Consider the following 17,180-nt stretch of genomic DNA (forward strand, 5'->3'; position numbering starts at 1 on the left):
CATAATATATAAGGTTGTGTATAATAACACCTTATATGTAAGGTTGTGTTCAGTTTGCAAGTTATTGGAGTGCATAGGGCCGAAGGAAGCCTCGATTGATATAAATTTCTTTGAACTCTTTCTTCTGTTGCTCTTTTTTGCATTACATAATAATGGTTAATAATAACAAAAAAAAACAATTAAGATTTTTTGATGTATTAAATTAATTTTTTTTCTATTGTACTGCGAAAGAAATTCTTCGATTATTAATCAAACGTATAGCTAGCTGACAGAGCTTTTACTAGTTTTATTGAAAATGTAAATCTTCTGTTGGCGAAATTTCAAAAAATGGTAACCACACATCTTTCTCAAAGCTCATCTGAGGTACTGTCACTGTCAATAGCCATTCTTTCATAAGTAAGTGTAGTTGTAAAATAATACTCTTTCGCCGACAAGCACCCCGCGCAGCGGCCATCAACATTCTGTCACTGTGTCCCGCCCATGGAATAAAAGCGCGAAAACTGCTTATCCCCCCCACTTGGGCCGGCTCGGCCGGATCTGGTAGTCTGCATGACGGGCCGGATGAGCCGGATACAGTAGGGAAAGAGTTAATACAGGATGCAAATGGTCCGTCAATGTATTTCAGTCATTTTACTGGTTAGGTTTTCTTTTGTTCAGAAAAAAAAGTTGATAAAAAAATTTTTTCTTAGGTTAAGAAGAAAAAAAACCACTGGTCTAGTCCATGGTCATTGATGGTTTCAAAGAAACGAAAAGATAATTCATGCAATTGTTGTGCTTGTTATGTGTTCATATGACCGTTATGTGTTGGGATGACCGTAAAAAAAAAAGACAGGTCCAGGGCAATTTATTTCATAGATCTGTTAGATCATCTCATATTTTATGATACAGATCAGGGTTGGCAGGGTAGGGTTTTTGACACAGGGCAGTTTTTGAACTGTGACGTCACAACCTTTGTCGAAAACCTCAAATATTGCTTTTCGATATAAAAACTCCCATTGGAAATGCACACGTTAATTGCATGTACTGTTTAAGGTGACTATGTTATACAAAGAATAAATATTTAATATGATTCTAAAATAGTTTTCTACTCTCCACAGAATTATTTTTAGACAACATATATGTTTTTTTTTCTTATAAAATTTGAATAAAGCATAACATGAACATTGAAAACTGTGAACAGGGAAAATTGTGGAACGATTTGCCATTCTTTGATTCAAGATGATTCTTGACCTTACCAAATTTCTTCAACTGCTTATATATGTTTGCATTGATATAAACCGTCTGTTGTCCTCTTTTTACAACAGATAAGTGTTTAAAAAAGTTTATTACATCATGTATGTAATGTGGATTTCTGTTATTATTAAATCATCTAGATAACCACTGATACTTAAAACGATACTCTTATTGTGCATAACATTGAAATATATCTAGCGACCAAAATACTAAATTGTAGGACTAAAATGTCATTTAATTTGGCAATGCTAGCTTGTATATGTCAAACTTATTCTTACTCTTGCACTATGATATGGTATATTTAAAAGCATTTATAATGCAATGGTTTTCCAATTGAAGCTGTATTCAAACAAGAAAAAGGGTACATGTTATACTTTGGGTATGAAGTCCTATCAGCCCTGCTCTGGTTGAAAATACACTTTAAAACTCTGTGAATTTATAGACGCTGAGCTTATGGGAAATTTTTATATTTTATATTTTTATAATTTTTTTTTATGGTAAAGGAAAATTTTTATGGGAAAATAAATGAGCTTAATTAGTGTATTGACAGGTACTGCGTGCCTTTCACACCAACCATGACCATGGTCTAGAGCAGTGGTTCTCAACCTTTTTGGGCCATGTCCCCCTTTCAACCATTTTTCATTCTTGTGGCCCCCTTGCAAACAAGAATAATTTTCTACTCCCCCCTTCTCCCCCATCCCCCCCGTTTTCCCATTAGAAGATAGTTATTCAAAAATTGTCTGAAGTATAAATATGTTTGTTTGAATTTAATTTGATTAATTTTTAATTTATGAAACTAACGAAAAAGCAAAATAAACATAATAGAATACAGTAAAAAAATATAATTAATTATTTTCAATCAATTCAAATTCGAACTTTGCGCTTGAAGACGGCACAATGTCATCAAGTTACTGTACTGGATGAAAATTATATTACAGTCAATCCTCGTTAATGAGTCACTCTTGAGAGAGCAAAAATATGACTTAGTAGGCGGAGTGACTCGTTAAACGGAGTAAGCCATAGCTGTGCCAATTCCTGCCTGAGGACAATTGGGACTTCCAAAAAGTGAAACGGTAAGCAGAGTGATGTGTTAACCGGGTGACGCACTAACAAGGTTTGACTGTATTTCCAAATTAGTTTTTTTTCTGTGTAAATGATTATGGTTTCATTGAGAAATGTCAGTTGTAGCTTTCAAAATACTCATTCTTATAATGACAAAAATCACAAAAAGTGGTAGCAAGCAGTTTTATTAATTGTATTCTCTTCATGCGAATAAAAGTAGTAATGAGGGAGTAGCCACACAAATGAATCACAATTGAAAAGTTCAACCTTTCACATCGTTCTCAACAATAATATATATATCAAAGATATAGCATAGCTGCCAACTTTTGAATATGAAAATTAGGGAGATTTTCGCACAGACCCGTATTTTATACTAAAATCACTCTCTAATAAATACAAAAGGGATTTTTCCAAATAAAATAGGGATTTGCCACACATAAAAGTTGAAGCATAGGGAATAAAATCCCTATGCAAAAAACAAGGGAAATTGGAAGCCAAAGCTTCAAAATGGTGATCTAAAAAAATAAATAAATAAATCAGAAACGATGTAAACATTCTGGTCAAATGACCCCAAAATCATCAGAATATGAAGAAAAAAAACATCAATTTTTGAAGACTGACTTTTTGTGACACTTGCTTGATGTTTTTCCATTTCACATGAGTGATGATGTCAGTCTTTCCACCATGACAGATGTTTATGTCCATAACACAACTTGTACAAAAAGGAAATATCTGCCCTTTTCTGGAACGTTTGATCAAAGGAAATTCATCGGGGAATAAGTATCTTTAAAATTGATTAAATATGTTTTTGTTTATCAGTATTCATGTTTTGTTACATCGCACGTACGTAACTTCAACAAAAGAAATTTTGACCACATGCGCGTCACTATCATCTTCAATTAGTATCCAGGACTATTGGCTGCTAAGCTATTTACCTTTGAAAACCAAACACGCAGCACTTCCCATCTCATTGAGATATTGAAGCAAGCTATTTACCTGCACGATAAGACAAACAACTTTCTTGTTACCATCAGACGGTTTGCAAAACTTCTTTAAAAAAGGAATTTCCCCATTTGCGACGTGTGACATCATTTCGAAAGGGGAAAAAAACAGAGGCAAAAGACATCATGTCCCACAAGAAATTCCTTAGGGATTGTTTTCGTTGTTTTTTAAATGAAGTAGGGAATTTTTAGGAACAATTAGGAATTTTTGTAATTTTCATAAAAAAAATTCAGGAGATTTAAGAACTTTTTGGGAGGTTGAGCGATGAAGCTAAAATTCGGGAGACTTCGCAGCTATGATATAGGTTCATATTGTAGCTCTACTATGAATTTAAAAAAATGAACTAAAATAAATGAAAATTTTTTGAATATTTGTTTGAACCATTCAATCAAGAGAAATCATGTATGCAGTGATGAAACTGTTCATGTGAACATAATAATGATTCATCATCAGGATTTCAAGCCTATCGGAAAATAAAAATAATCAGATTTTCAAATAAGAAAATTATCAGTTTCTTCACTCTAATTTCGATACAGTGAAAATCTGCTATTTCATTGGATGACAAGCTACCCTCAAGAGGCTTTTTGGTTCACAATGCTCTCTTGCAGGCGAATGAAGCAACGTGCGAGTTGGCTTAAAACCCAACACAATATTTCACTTAACAGTTCATACTATATTTAATATACAGGGCGCAAATGTAACGGGCATATGGCATTTCACTGGCGAACCACTGGTCCTAGAAGCATACTTCCAGTTGGAAAAATAACCAGAATAATGTGTAGTACTCAGATATTTGATTCATGTTGCCAGGGGTTACATAATTATTAAAATAAAAATGTTAACTCTTTATGCGAAAACCCCGTGCCCCAACACCCAATCGGAAAGTTGTTTCCCTGTCTCCAACAAAAAATTCAATGTTTCTAAGTGCAATATTCACTGAGATTTTAGAAGAAAGTTGGAAAAAAAACAGCATTAAATGCGGGGAAACTATTTTACCAACATTAAATGCTGTTTTTTCCCAAATTTCCTCAATTTTTCCTCAAATTTTGCAAGAATATACCATTATATGTTATCATAATCGATTTCTGTTAATTTCAATACTATTTGAAGGGTAAGAACTAAAAATTGCTCTTTACAAAATTCATTGCGACCCACCCTTTAAGCCATACATGGTAAACCCTTGACCAGCAGACCCAATGTGGCCCTGAAGCAGAATTGGTAAAAAAAACAAAAAAAAACCCCCGGTTTTTTGGTTTTTACCAATTCTGCTTTAAAGTAGGTTTTTTTTTATTTAAACCGGTTTTTGTTTTAAATAGTACTGACATTAAAACAATAAAATTTCTGAAAAATCATTAAAACTTCTAGTAAGTAATTAAAATAATGTTTATTTATGTAATTAACACTATTCCCATATTTAATTAATCAATAAAAATTTCTTAAATTTTAATAAAAATCAACTTTTAAAATTTAATTATTTTTTGCTTAACTCAATGGATTACTGTGTGTTTGAAAAAATTCTTTTAATGTTATTATTAATCATATAATATAAAGATGTTTTTTTCCCCAGTTACTTTCAGTATGCTTAATTAGGAAGCTATTTTGCAAAAACTATAATAAAAATTAGGTGAATATAATGTATTTAATGAAGCATAAATAATGCAAATTAATTAGCAAAGATTTACTATACACAGGGTGATTATAACTAAGGTTCTGATTTCAAAACACTGTAAAAAAAGAACGATTGTCAGAATGACTTGAAAACTGACAAGAATATTCCTGAAGAAATGGAATTTTATTTGGTAAAGGGGGAAAGATACTTAAAAATGTAAAATTAATGACATCATCCAACATCTGAGAAATTCACTTGCAGAATTGAAATGATAGCCAGTTATGGCAAAATAATAACTTAATTATAGCATTACATGATTTCAGGGGTGCAAGCGTCCCTCATCTATTTCGGAGCAGAAATTTCGAAAATGGAGCAGAACTAATAATAAATTATATTTGCAATATAAGAAGTAATTTTTCTGTGAAATGCCAAAAGTTTTGCCAAAAATGGTTGAAACAAATAATTCTAAATAAATTTCTCTCCTTCACAAATTAAAATCAATTTAAATTTTTTCTGAATTATCTTATCTGTCACAACTAAAACATGCATTACTGAAATGACGAATAAAAATTATTAGACTCTTTTCAAATTAAGCAACATGCATACTAAAATCGTAGGCAACAAGAATTTCTGCTGCTTGAATACCAAAATCTTACTCATCCTGATATAGCAAAAAAAGTGCATGCAGAATATAATAAGGGTTTCCGTGAAAAAATAATTAGCTTCTCACAGAATTTAAAGGAATTATCAAATTTAAAAGCAAAATGCAAAAAACGAGAAAAATATTTAAAAAAAAAAAATTACTTATTTACTTAAACAATTTCTCAACCTAATAGCATGTTAATAGAATATGAATCGCGAGTCGCTTTCAGAAGTTCAGCATCTAAATGACAATTTTTTTCAAATTTTTCATGCCCTTGAACTTAAGATTTTGTATGTCTTATTCCATTAAAGTATTGGATGAACAGATTTTTCAATGTTCGAAACGAACTTTTATTTATTTGTTAACAATGAACTCTCTTTCACTGTCTGCATTACCATGTGCTAAAGATAAAAAAGCCTTCACCAAAACTGGCAAAATTTTGAACTTTGGGCTGCTTTCAAGGTTACAAAGTTTGAATATGTCTGCCCAATATCTCTGTATTCTCTGAACTGATTTCACTTCTTGTAATTATTTGCATTGTAGTGCAACCCATTCATCACACAAAATCAATAGTTCTGTTGGTGATACAATGTTAAACAACATTCCAGCAATACGTGAGGGAGTAATGTACCATCCCAGCAATGCACGAGAGGGAGTGCAAAAAACAAGAAAGGGTGCAAACGTTTCATGTTCTGGAAAGGTAGGGCATTAATATAAAAAAGGTACAGGGTGATCAGCGAATAAGCCCTTATTTCAAAATTAAATATCTCTACAACAAAGATCAATAGAATTATACGGTAAACGGTACGTTTATTAGCAAAACTATAAGAATGTTGTACAGAAATTTCAAAAATGTAATTTTTTTAAAAATTTTTTAAAATTAAAAAAAAAAAACTGGAGATTTTGGGGTTCCGAAAATCCACATTTGTGTGAAGAGAAACCACTGCATTCGCCTAAAGTTACTGCATGAGGGCTGCGGTATGCGCCAGAGGCATTATCGGCCCCTTCTTCGTGCGAGAAACGATTACTACTGAACGTTACGTTACAATTTTGGAACAATTTGTCAGCACACATGGCACATACCGCAACCCATGCAGTAACTTTTGGCAAATGCAATGGTTTCTCTTCACACAAATGAGGATTTTCGGAACCCCAAAATCTCCAGTTGTTTTGTTTTTCTTTAATTTTAAAAAATTAAAAAAAACAACTAAATTTTCGAAATTTCTGTACAACATTCTTACAGTTTTGCTCATAAACGTACCGTTTACCGCATAATTCTATTGATCTTTGTTGTAGAGATATTTAATTTTGAAATAAGGGCTTATTCGCTGATCACCCTGTATCACAGAAGTTATGTAAAATGAGCACATGCTCCTAGTACAAACTCCTTCCTTTGACTATTGTTTCCTTCTTTTGCCCCTCCCCTACCAATGCAGTGGCGGACCGTGCGCCCATATTGGGCGCCGCCCTAGGAGGGGTGCCAAATGGAGTTGAAAGGGTGAAAAAAGCTTTGTTGACCAAAAAAAACGCTGTCAGTAGCGCCAAAAATAGATTCCGAATGGCTAGAAATTTTTTTCCTCAAGCCGCCTCTCACCAAATCCGGATTTTCGCAATGTGAAATTGTCACAATCGGGAACCGCCGCCGATAACCACACGACCGCATCTTAGAGGAGAAATAAAGTAGAGTGAGGGAAACCCTATTTTTCGGGTGCAGACAGTAAAGGTCACATGACTTATAAACGATTTTCCCCCCTCCCGTGGCCATTTTCTATGTGTTTACCATAGACTCTTGAAAGCGTCGTCTGCTCTGGCACATTATTTTTGTAAATAATGGTGCTAATGTGCTGTGCTCACGCTTGTGATGAGAAGGGAGTGGAAGGGGGATGAATAACGTTTCACAGGTACGTAAAATTGTTCTTTCTTTTAATTTTTTCAAATATATATCAGTCATTAGAGTTTGCCATACAAAAGTGCATTCATTAAAACATTTGCGTTTTTTCGTTAAATAAGGTGCACATTCTTGCTAATTTTTAGATAAATATTGAAATTCAGTTTAACAACTAAATGGTTATAAATATTTCTGCACTTTTGAATAAAAAATTAATTAAATTTTGATCTATTTGTCACCATGTTCCACAATTATGTTGATGTTCTTCTTGGCGACCAAATTTTTCGCCAACTACTGCAGCTGGGATGCGTTTTTTCAACCCATTTTTGACAGATCTACCGATTTTTAACCAAATTACACACAAATTTTGCACATGATTACTGGTTACTTAACATACCTGAGCAGTTTCAAAAAAATTTCAAAAATTATATGAATTTTGATTTTTGAAAAAATCAAAGTGAATTTCTTTGTACTTTTTTTTGAAATAGTATGACCTTTTCATCGTACTTTTCTATTTCCTAAAATGATTTCTTGGAGAGGGTGATTTCCCCACCCCCAGCTTTTACAAAAATTTAAAAAGTAACAGTAAGTGAAAATAAATAAAAAGTTAAAAAAAGTATAAATAAAAAAGTAAATAAATAATAAAAGTACAATAATAAAGTACAATAGAGAAATGGAGAAACAAGGCTAAATATATACATATATTGGGTATATGTTCTTCACCCCTGCCACGGAAGTAGTTGAAATGATGAACTTCTTGCAAAAATTTGTATGAAAATTACTTGAAAAAATTTTTAAACATATCCAAATCAGTCAAAAATGGGTTTATAAAAAATATGGATTCAGAGGCCACAGTAAAGCAATTTTCAAAGTAGTAGCTGGAGGACAAAAAAAAAATATTGCTCATAAAACATAATTTGTTAATAATTATAACAATTTTAACATTTATTTGGATTTGTATTCCAATAGTTTCGTTTTTTTTTTTTTGCCTTGAACTGACACAAATATTTTTTATTTTTAAGTTTTCCTAAAGATCATGAAAGAAGGCAGCTTTGGGAAATCTATCTTTGGAGAGAAGGCCTCTGATTACTCCAACATTTGCTCTAAGCATTTTACAGAAGACAGTTTTGATCGGGAGAAGTTCATGGCTAAAAAAAGCTTGTTGGAAAGTCATCAAAGAAGCGGAAAAGTGATGAAAATTCAGTGTGCCTAGTACGAGTAATGCAGGTAACAAAACACATTTAGTTTTCTGTTGTAATCCAGCTTAAACTATTTTTTCATAGATGAATTTTATTCTATGACATGAATGTCGCTCTCCACTTGTTAATACAAGATATACAGAAGACTGGATGTTGTGAAGATATTTATTATTATAGATGTTAATTTTTTTTTTTTTTTTTTTTTTTTAAGGAAGGAAAAAAATATATACGCTCTAGCGAAGGAAAATCTCTATCTCCTCTGTAGCTTAGTGGTCAGAGCACTCGTCCGGCAATCGAGGGACCCGGGTTCGACTCCGGTAGAGGCAGAGATGAGTTTTTTCCTTCCTTTAAAAAAAAAAAAAAAAATTAACATCTCAAATAATAAATATCTTCACAACATCCAGTCTTCTGTATATCTTGAATTTTATTCTAGTCTGTCATAAGAAAAATATCTCAAAATGCAGATGCAAAAACTGGACATTTTTCTCTTAACACAAAACTTTGTTTTATGCTTTCATGTTGATTGACGTGAAACCGATGCTTGTCAGTAATTTTATTGTTTACATATTTTGCAGTTGTCAAAAAAAAAAAGAAATACTACCTTGGAGATTTTGGTTCTGATCAGTGGCGTAGCCAGGTTTTGGTCCGTGGGGAAGCGAAATTGTGAAAGGTGCAATTTTTTTGTTCGTGCTTAAGGCGCAAACTTGAAATTATGCATTGGGGGGGGGGGGGAAGAACTTGAAATTCCCAATTTACTAAAAATCATATCTATTTTGTTTTCAGTTGATGTTATTTTTCATAATTAAATTAATTACCTTTCAATTGGTTAATGTATTTTAATTTTTTAATCAATTTTAAATTTAGAGAGATATAGATGGCTTCTTTCTCAGCCGGAGATATCAAGGAAACAGTTGCAGGAAACAGCATGCTTGCCCGGTATGCAAGAGGCCTGGGTTCGAGTCCCGGCAGAGACGTGATGACTTTTCTTTCCAAGCTCACCTCAGCATAATATCCGGAAAATAACTGTTTCCTTGAATTTTAAATTTCATGTTATGTTTTATGTACTTATATGCAAACATCAAAAACAACTGGGAAGTCACCCTAAAAGGTAGTTGGAAAAAATTTAGATTAAAATATAAGAAATGATAAGGACAATAAAATAAAAAGAGAAAAAAAAATAAAATTTTTTTTTTTTCTCTCTAAAATTATTCCAAGATATGAAAGTACAGAGAAATCTTCATGCTTCCATTTAATCGCTTTTATGACGTTACACTCTTATCTAAGCACGTATCACATGTACGCTTACTTTTACTCAATCGTGCATATACTTCCAAGACATTTCTCTTATGGAATTTCTCTAACAAATTAATGAATGCAGGCAAGTTCTTTCTTACATTATGTGTGCCCATAACGTATATATGATGCCATAGTTATGCATGGTTTCAGTTCGAGAAGTTTTGCTATCTGCCTTCCATATTAGAAGTAAAACTGGCAGATGCCTGAAGTTTCGTTATGCAAATACCACGGTGAAAGCCTGCCTGCTCTCTGCGGGAAGGCTTTACAAACGAAAGATCGGTTAGCATTCGTACCTAGACATAGAAGAAAAAAAAAAGACTCGCTTCAGTCAAACGCCACTGTGTCACTAGTGAGGTTCAAACCGGGATGAATCCATCATGATGCCCACACGATTGCAGTGGTTATCACCAGGGCCGCAACTAGATGCTTGGTCACCCGGGGCAAAAGCACATTTTGACACCCCCTTGTAATGTTGAAGGAGAGGTTTCAGAATGAAATTTGTGCCCCCTCGGGTCTCCTGCCCCGCCCATAGTTGCGGCCCTGGTTACTAGATTGCATACTACTAGATTGCATACGCACAAGCAGAGGGTGTCCTGAATCCAAAAAGGTTTAGGAACCACTGCTTCAAACAAATTAGTGTGCACCAGAAAGTGTTGTATGTGTTCGTAATCTATTTAAATATCTCTGATTCGTGTTTGTGATGTCACTGCTCATCTTCCAAATCGAAGTGAAAGTGGCGTGTGTATGGATCAATTGAAATATTTTTTATGTTTTATTATCTACCGGCTTCCTTTGGAGAAACTATTTAAACGGAAGTTTAGCTCGAAGTTGAAAAACTTAAAAAGGCATTGCGCATAGTATATGTATATTTATTTCTAGTGAAATAAATTCATGCGATGTGTTTTATAACAAATCAGAGAAGAATGAAAATATATGAGTGATGAATGGTACAGACTAGCGCAGGGGTTACCCGTTACTCTAATCAATGCTTGCCCGCGGCTCCCCAGAGCAGTTTAACAAAGAATCTCTTTGAAAAACCTTCAGGATGCTCCGCTGTGCCCCAGACAAAGGTTCGTGACGCACAGTTTGAGAACCCTCTGGACTAATAAGTTCTTGGATTTTTCCCCTCGTAATTTGACCAGAGGGCATTCGGGTAAGTGCTGTGTGGCAATACATAGTTGGCAATACAGTTCATATTAGAAAGTATTGTAAGCCCTCAAATAAGTGCTAATTGAAAAACACTAGATAATCTCTCAAGAGTATACAACATTTCTTGGACACTTTTTGTTTTTCTGAAATAGTATACGTATTACGTATATGTATCTTCAGTTACTTTTAAAAACTTTCCTTATAATATATGGACAATTCCAGGCGCGGTCCAGGTGCCTCAAGTGCAAAAGGGACTTCATGAAGATGAAATCAAGTTAAAATTTTCAGAATTTTTTTTTAACTGGATGAGTGAAATGTTAGGCAGACATTTCTGAACAGGTAGATGGCCTTTAAAAAGTCCCTTTGATGCTCGTAAGATGGCTCTGCGTAGACCACCAATGTGGTGTTGGGGGAAATAAAGAAAAAAATAACGCCCGGAATTCCAGTTTAAAAAGCGATGAGTATATATAGTGCATTTTTATTATTATAATTTCGGAAATATTCAACGGATTCTCAAAGTGTGTGTGCTCGTGGCTCATCGCCACCCTTGTTTGAGGGACGTCTCAACTCGTTGGTGTATTCATGCGTGCTTATTCAGTTCTTTGCAGTGAGTTTTCTTTTTACATTAGACCAGGAGGTTCTCAAACTGTGCACCGCGACACCCTGGTGCACCTTTAATCTTCGTCAGGGGCAACATGGAGTGGTGACCCTGTCAAAGGTTTTTTGAAAATATTTTTTGTTAAACAGCTTTAGAGAGCAGGCGGAGCTTGCGGATAAGTATCGACTAGGGGAAAGGCCGTCATTTCAACTTTTCCCGGGGGGGGCAAAGCACGTGTACTTAATGTATGTACATAAACTGAAGAGCCAAAAAAAACTGGTACAGGCATGCGTATGCAAATAAAGAGATATGGAACCAATTAGAGTACGGCGCTGCAGTCGGCAACGCCTATATAACACAACAAGTGTCTGGCATAGTTGTTAGATCGGTTACTGTTGCTACAACGGTAGGTTATCGAGATTTAAGTGAGTTTGAACGTGGTGTTATACTCGGCGCACGAGAGATGGGACATAGCATCTCAGAGGTAGCGATGAAATTTGGATTTTCACGTACGACCATTACACGAGTGTACCGTGAATATCGGGAATCCGGTAAAAAATTAAATCTACAACATCGCTGCGGCCGGAAAAAGATCATGCAAGAACGGGACCAACAACGACTGACGAGAATCATTAAACGTGACAGACGTGACAACCCTTCCGCAAATTGCTGCAGATTTCAATGCTGGGCCATCAACAAGTGTCAGCGTGCGAACCATTTAACGAAACATCATCGATATAGGCTTTCGGAGCCGAAGGCCCACTCGTGTACCCTTGATGACTGCACGACACAAAGCTTTACGCCTCGCCTGGGCCCAACAACACCGACATTGGACTGTTGAGGACTGGAAACACGTTGCCTGGTCTGACAAGTCTTGGTTCCAATTGCTTCAAGCTGATGAACGTGTACGGGTATGAAGACAACCTCATGAATCCATGAACCCTACATGTCAACAGGGGACTGCTCAAGCTGGTGGAGGCTCTGTGATGGTATAGGGTGTGTGTGCAGTTGGCGTGATATAGGACCCCTGATACGTCTAGATACGACTCTGACAGGTGACAGGTACGTAAGCATCCTGTCTGATCACCTGCACCCATTCATGCCCATTGTGCATTCCGACGGACTTGGACAATTTCAGCAGGACAATGTGACACCCCACACGTCCAGAATTGTTACAAAGTGGCTCCAGGAACACTCTTCTGACTTTAGACACTTCCGCTGGCCACCTAAATCCCCAGACATGAACGTTATTGAACATATCTGGGATGCCTTGCAACGTGCTGTTCAGAAGAGATCTCCACCCCCTCTTACTCCTACGGATTTATGGACAGCCCTGCAGGATTCATGGTGTCAATTACCTCCAGCACCACTTCAGACATAAGTTGAGTCCATGCCACGTCGTGTTGCGGCACTTCTGCGGGCTACACGATATTAGGCAGGTTACCAGTTTTTTTGGCTCTTCAGTGTGTGTGTGTGTGTGTGTGTGTATATATATATATACCATTTTTAGTGTATTTTCAAAAGCCGGGGGGGCAACGGGTTTGGGAAAAGGGTGGAAAAAGTTCGAGAAACCCCTGCGTCAGGGTATTCTGGGAAGTCACGGATAAATGATGAAGTCGGGGGGGGGGCATGGGTGCCAAAAATTTAAGAAATACTGGGATTAATTGGAGGGGATATATATACATGTCATGAGTTAACAAACACACCGGCTATAACTTTTCCAGGAAATAATCTCCGATTCGGCACACTGTTTTATATGCATAATGATGAAATAAATAAAGTAATTCATAGGAAAGAGAAACTACGCCATGAAAAAAGACAATGTTTCTAAAGAAGTCACATTTTAATATAAAATTATGCATTATCACCGTATATAATATAGTACAATATATTAACACCATATATAATATATTATCATACAAATATAGAAAACTATAATTTCATTCTCCACGTATCAGAGCGCTGTTGACCTAAAATTATAGGTTTTTATTTACCCACCTTTATGAAAAACTCTTCCAGAACCCCCTTTTGTGCCCCAAAATCTTGGGTTTTTTTAGGGCTCGAAAGCTAATAGCTGTTTTCCACCTTTTCTTAGTCTTTGACGCTGCCCTATATACAAGCTAGTAGCTCTTGCCAGGGCACCTGCAGATGACGTGGCACTTTTAGGCGTTATGAATCTAAGTCCCCCATACATAAAGTGGTATTTCTAGGAGCTCAAGCTCTACCTAAGGCGCCCAAAAAAAAGGTGATACTTCTTGCAGCTTGAATCCTAGCCATTACTTTATAGGTTCAGTGGTCTGTCTACAATAGGTTCCCAAACCTAATTTCTTCAAAAAGCACCTTAGTCAATGCTCTTGGTGGCTCTTCAGAACAGAATGAGCATTTCGTGAATGCCATACCCTGCATACCTATGAAAGGTATTTCTAGGAGCTCTACCGAGAACGACCAATAGCAAGATAAAAAAGAGCTAGAAGCGGGCAAGATTCTGCCCTTTAATAAAGGTGGGGAACAGAGGCTGAGATCTGAACATGCTTCCAGATGATGAGCTTGAGAGCAATTATCAAAAATGGTAATGAAAACCTCCACTTTCTTTTTTTCCTTCTTCTCTTAAGGGTTAGTACAAACCCAATCATTGTGAAACTGCAAGAGGCGCAAATATAAAGGTTGATTTACCCCTTACTCATTTTAGTCAATGAAGGTAGAAAATGAAAAAGTAAATATTTTTCAAGTTTTTTTAAAGATCAAAAGTCATTTAGAAAAATAGGCGCCAATGTAGGCAAAATTTCAATTGGGGGAGCAATCGCTCCCTCTGCTCCCCCCCCCTGGCTACGCCACTGGTTCTGATGGTATGAAGTCCCCTGCCCATAAGCTACTAAAGCTTTGAAAATAGCTAACCACAGGATAAGTTAATAATAGCTAAATTACAATATTGGGCAGAACAAAAAGAAAGTCAGTTGAGATAAAAGTCAGTTCTCTTCAAGAAATGCTGGAAATCATGAGGAAAATGTCGTCATTCTCTGATGCTGCTTCTAATATGTTAGAGGTATGGTTGCATTTTTCATGAAGTTATTTTATATAGACTATATGACTCAAATATCTGCTTGAGTTGAACTTTTCTTCCTTTAAGCCGAAGTTTTTGGTTTGAAATTAATTAAATTCATTATCAGAGTGAAGAATTTAGGTACGGCATATATTTAAGACACATTTTTTTTATTTCCTACTTTCCTTCTCTAGTTTTGTAAATAAACTAACCAATGACAATCAACTTTGTCAACAGTGCTTGCAAATCTCTTGTTACATGTATGGTCATGTCAGTAGTTTTTAGCTCAGTTGTGAGTAATGCACAAATGCCAGAACACATCTTGATTGTGTGTAGACTTTTCTTGAAAATGTCAAAGAAGTAAAGTTTTAGATTTGAAACAAAAAAATAATTATTAGCTTAATGAAATGGAAAGAAAAACAAATCTCAAAAGTTTGTACGTAAAATTTTTTTCCTGAATATTATTTTTACCGACTTTGTAAAACATGGTAATTATTCGTGCAAGACTGCAAATATGAATGAAAAGAGAGGCAATTAAAAATTGCTGAAATCACTATAGAAATTTATAGAAGTATTGAAGGTATATGTGCAATTAATTTTTTTGTTTATCATTTATATTTTATGTATGTCCACGTTAAATTTTTTTCAATATTCTCTTTTCTGTGCTCAGATGGCAAAATATCACTTTTTCAAAATTTCATGAGGGCAAATTTTTAAACAATATTTTGTAAAAATGTGATACTGTGGCTTTTTAACTTATTGCAATTTGCCTTTGCTGGTTCCTCATAAACTGAAAGATAGACAAAATTTTGTCACCTGCCAAAATTTTGATGAACGAGAGTCCAGAATGCGAACAAATCAATTTTTTGGGAAAATTGACTTGTGGCATTTTGCTATTTGATTGTACACAACATACAACTGTATATGTTGTATACACATAGTTCAGTGCCATATAAAAATTTTCAGAACCAATTTCTGAAATGTTGAAAATAAACATCCGCTTGTTGTTGAAAATAAACTGCTCCTTTATTAGGTACTTGATTTTTCTGATAGTCGTTTTCACCTTTCTTATAGTTTTCATTGCCTGGTCCAGCAGCAGAACTTACGAAAGCTCAAAAATGGAAAAATATCCACAAGAGTTTGGAGCCTTTGCCTTAATGTTAGTTTTATTCAAGCAAGACTTATTATTTCACGAGGAAGACATTCAAAAAATGCATGTTTATTTGCAGCAACATGTTTATACATCATATTTATTTACATCTTATTTACATCATGTTTATACATCAGTTATTTGCATCATATATCATCAAAACTATTGAATAAACAATTTGATGTTTGACTTTTGAAAATTTTTGAGTTGAATTTTGAATGGATGATTATTTGTGAAATAAAAGTTGGTGCCACACACACACACACACACACAATATCTAATAAAGTGTTCTACACTGTGTTTGCTTTATTATATCACTCTTGAGGTTTTATGTTTCATAAGTATTCAAAGTTTACTTAATGTAACTTAATCTTTGTCAACAATCTGTGAAGGTTTTAATTTAACTTTTCATTCAACTTTTTAACCAATACAAACTAATTAACAGTATATACTTAAAATAATTTAACATTGTGATTGGGGGAAATCTCATATGTAACAAAAAAAAAAGGAAAAAATATTTTCAGGACAAAAACATTATTGTAAATTAGGATATGATTTTAACTTCTGAAAAATTATTTTAAAAACCAGTAAACTTAAAATTATTTCTTTCAGACATTCTGAATTTTCATCAATTTGTTCTAGAATTTTTTCATTAAATCAAATACTTTTCAATTCCGAAATTATTTTTCATTCTAGAATTAATCGTCTTTCATAGTTTTCATCCATTTTCTGAAGGTACTCTGCATACCACGACAAAAAGCTCAGCGGGCAAAATGTCTGACAGTGTGCGATTATGAACTCGCCAAATTACGAAGCGCGTAAGATAACCGCCAAACATGGCAGCTTTGCTGATATAAGTCACGTGGTACACTCTGAGCATCTGTTCGGAACAGCGCGTGAATGGGCTTTCACTTTCTACTTATATTTCTTCTCGATAGACTGCATAGTGGCTAGATGACAAAACTATGAATATTTTAGCAGGAGTTTTTACAGGTCCCATTTTTTCCCAACGATCTTCGAAAAATGTCGGTAATTTAAACGAGTAAATCAATCTTCTTTTCGATGTATGCCGTCTTTGATCACAGGTTAGCAGCCGCGAAATTACAGTAATTTTCAGTATATAACCCGCAGGAGAAAAAACGGCCTCTGAAATCGGAAAATTCGGCATGTTCATTCAGGGACTTTGATAGCCCGCCGGTTAACCAACAACAGTATAGGACTTTTTACTTCAAGGTAGTAGAACTACTTTTCAAGGTCACGAGATAACATGATTGTGGTAGATGGTGGGAAGTGAAAAAAAATTAAAGTTCC

At 34.9% G+C, this 17,180-nt stretch overlaps 1 protein-coding gene and 1 long non-coding RNA gene across 3 annotated transcripts in view; one reads left to right on the top strand and one right to left on the bottom strand.

Moving 5' to 3' along the window:
- The window catches only part of LOC149083282 (neuroligin-3-like), a 335,669-nt gene that overhangs the window by 196,934 nt on the left and 121,555 nt on the right, over window positions 1–17,180 (bottom strand). The gene's annotated exons all lie outside the window — the stretch shown is intronic.
- Window positions 7,124–15,985, top strand: LOC149083283 (uncharacterized). Its single transcript, XR_016193308.1, has 3 exons — window positions 7,124–7,450; window positions 8,460–8,664; window positions 15,794–15,985. It is a non-coding gene; the product is annotated as an uncharacterized LOC149083283 (long non-coding RNA).

The sequence above is a fragment of the Pholcus phalangioides genome, unplaced genomic scaffold, assembly GCF_987345545.1.
Source record: "Pholcus phalangioides strain wild (caught in Gottingen) unplaced genomic scaffold, Ppha-v1.0 ptg000009l_1, whole genome shotgun sequence".
Classification (NCBI taxonomy): Eukaryota; Metazoa; Arthropoda; class Arachnida; order Araneae; family Pholcidae; genus Pholcus; species Pholcus phalangioides.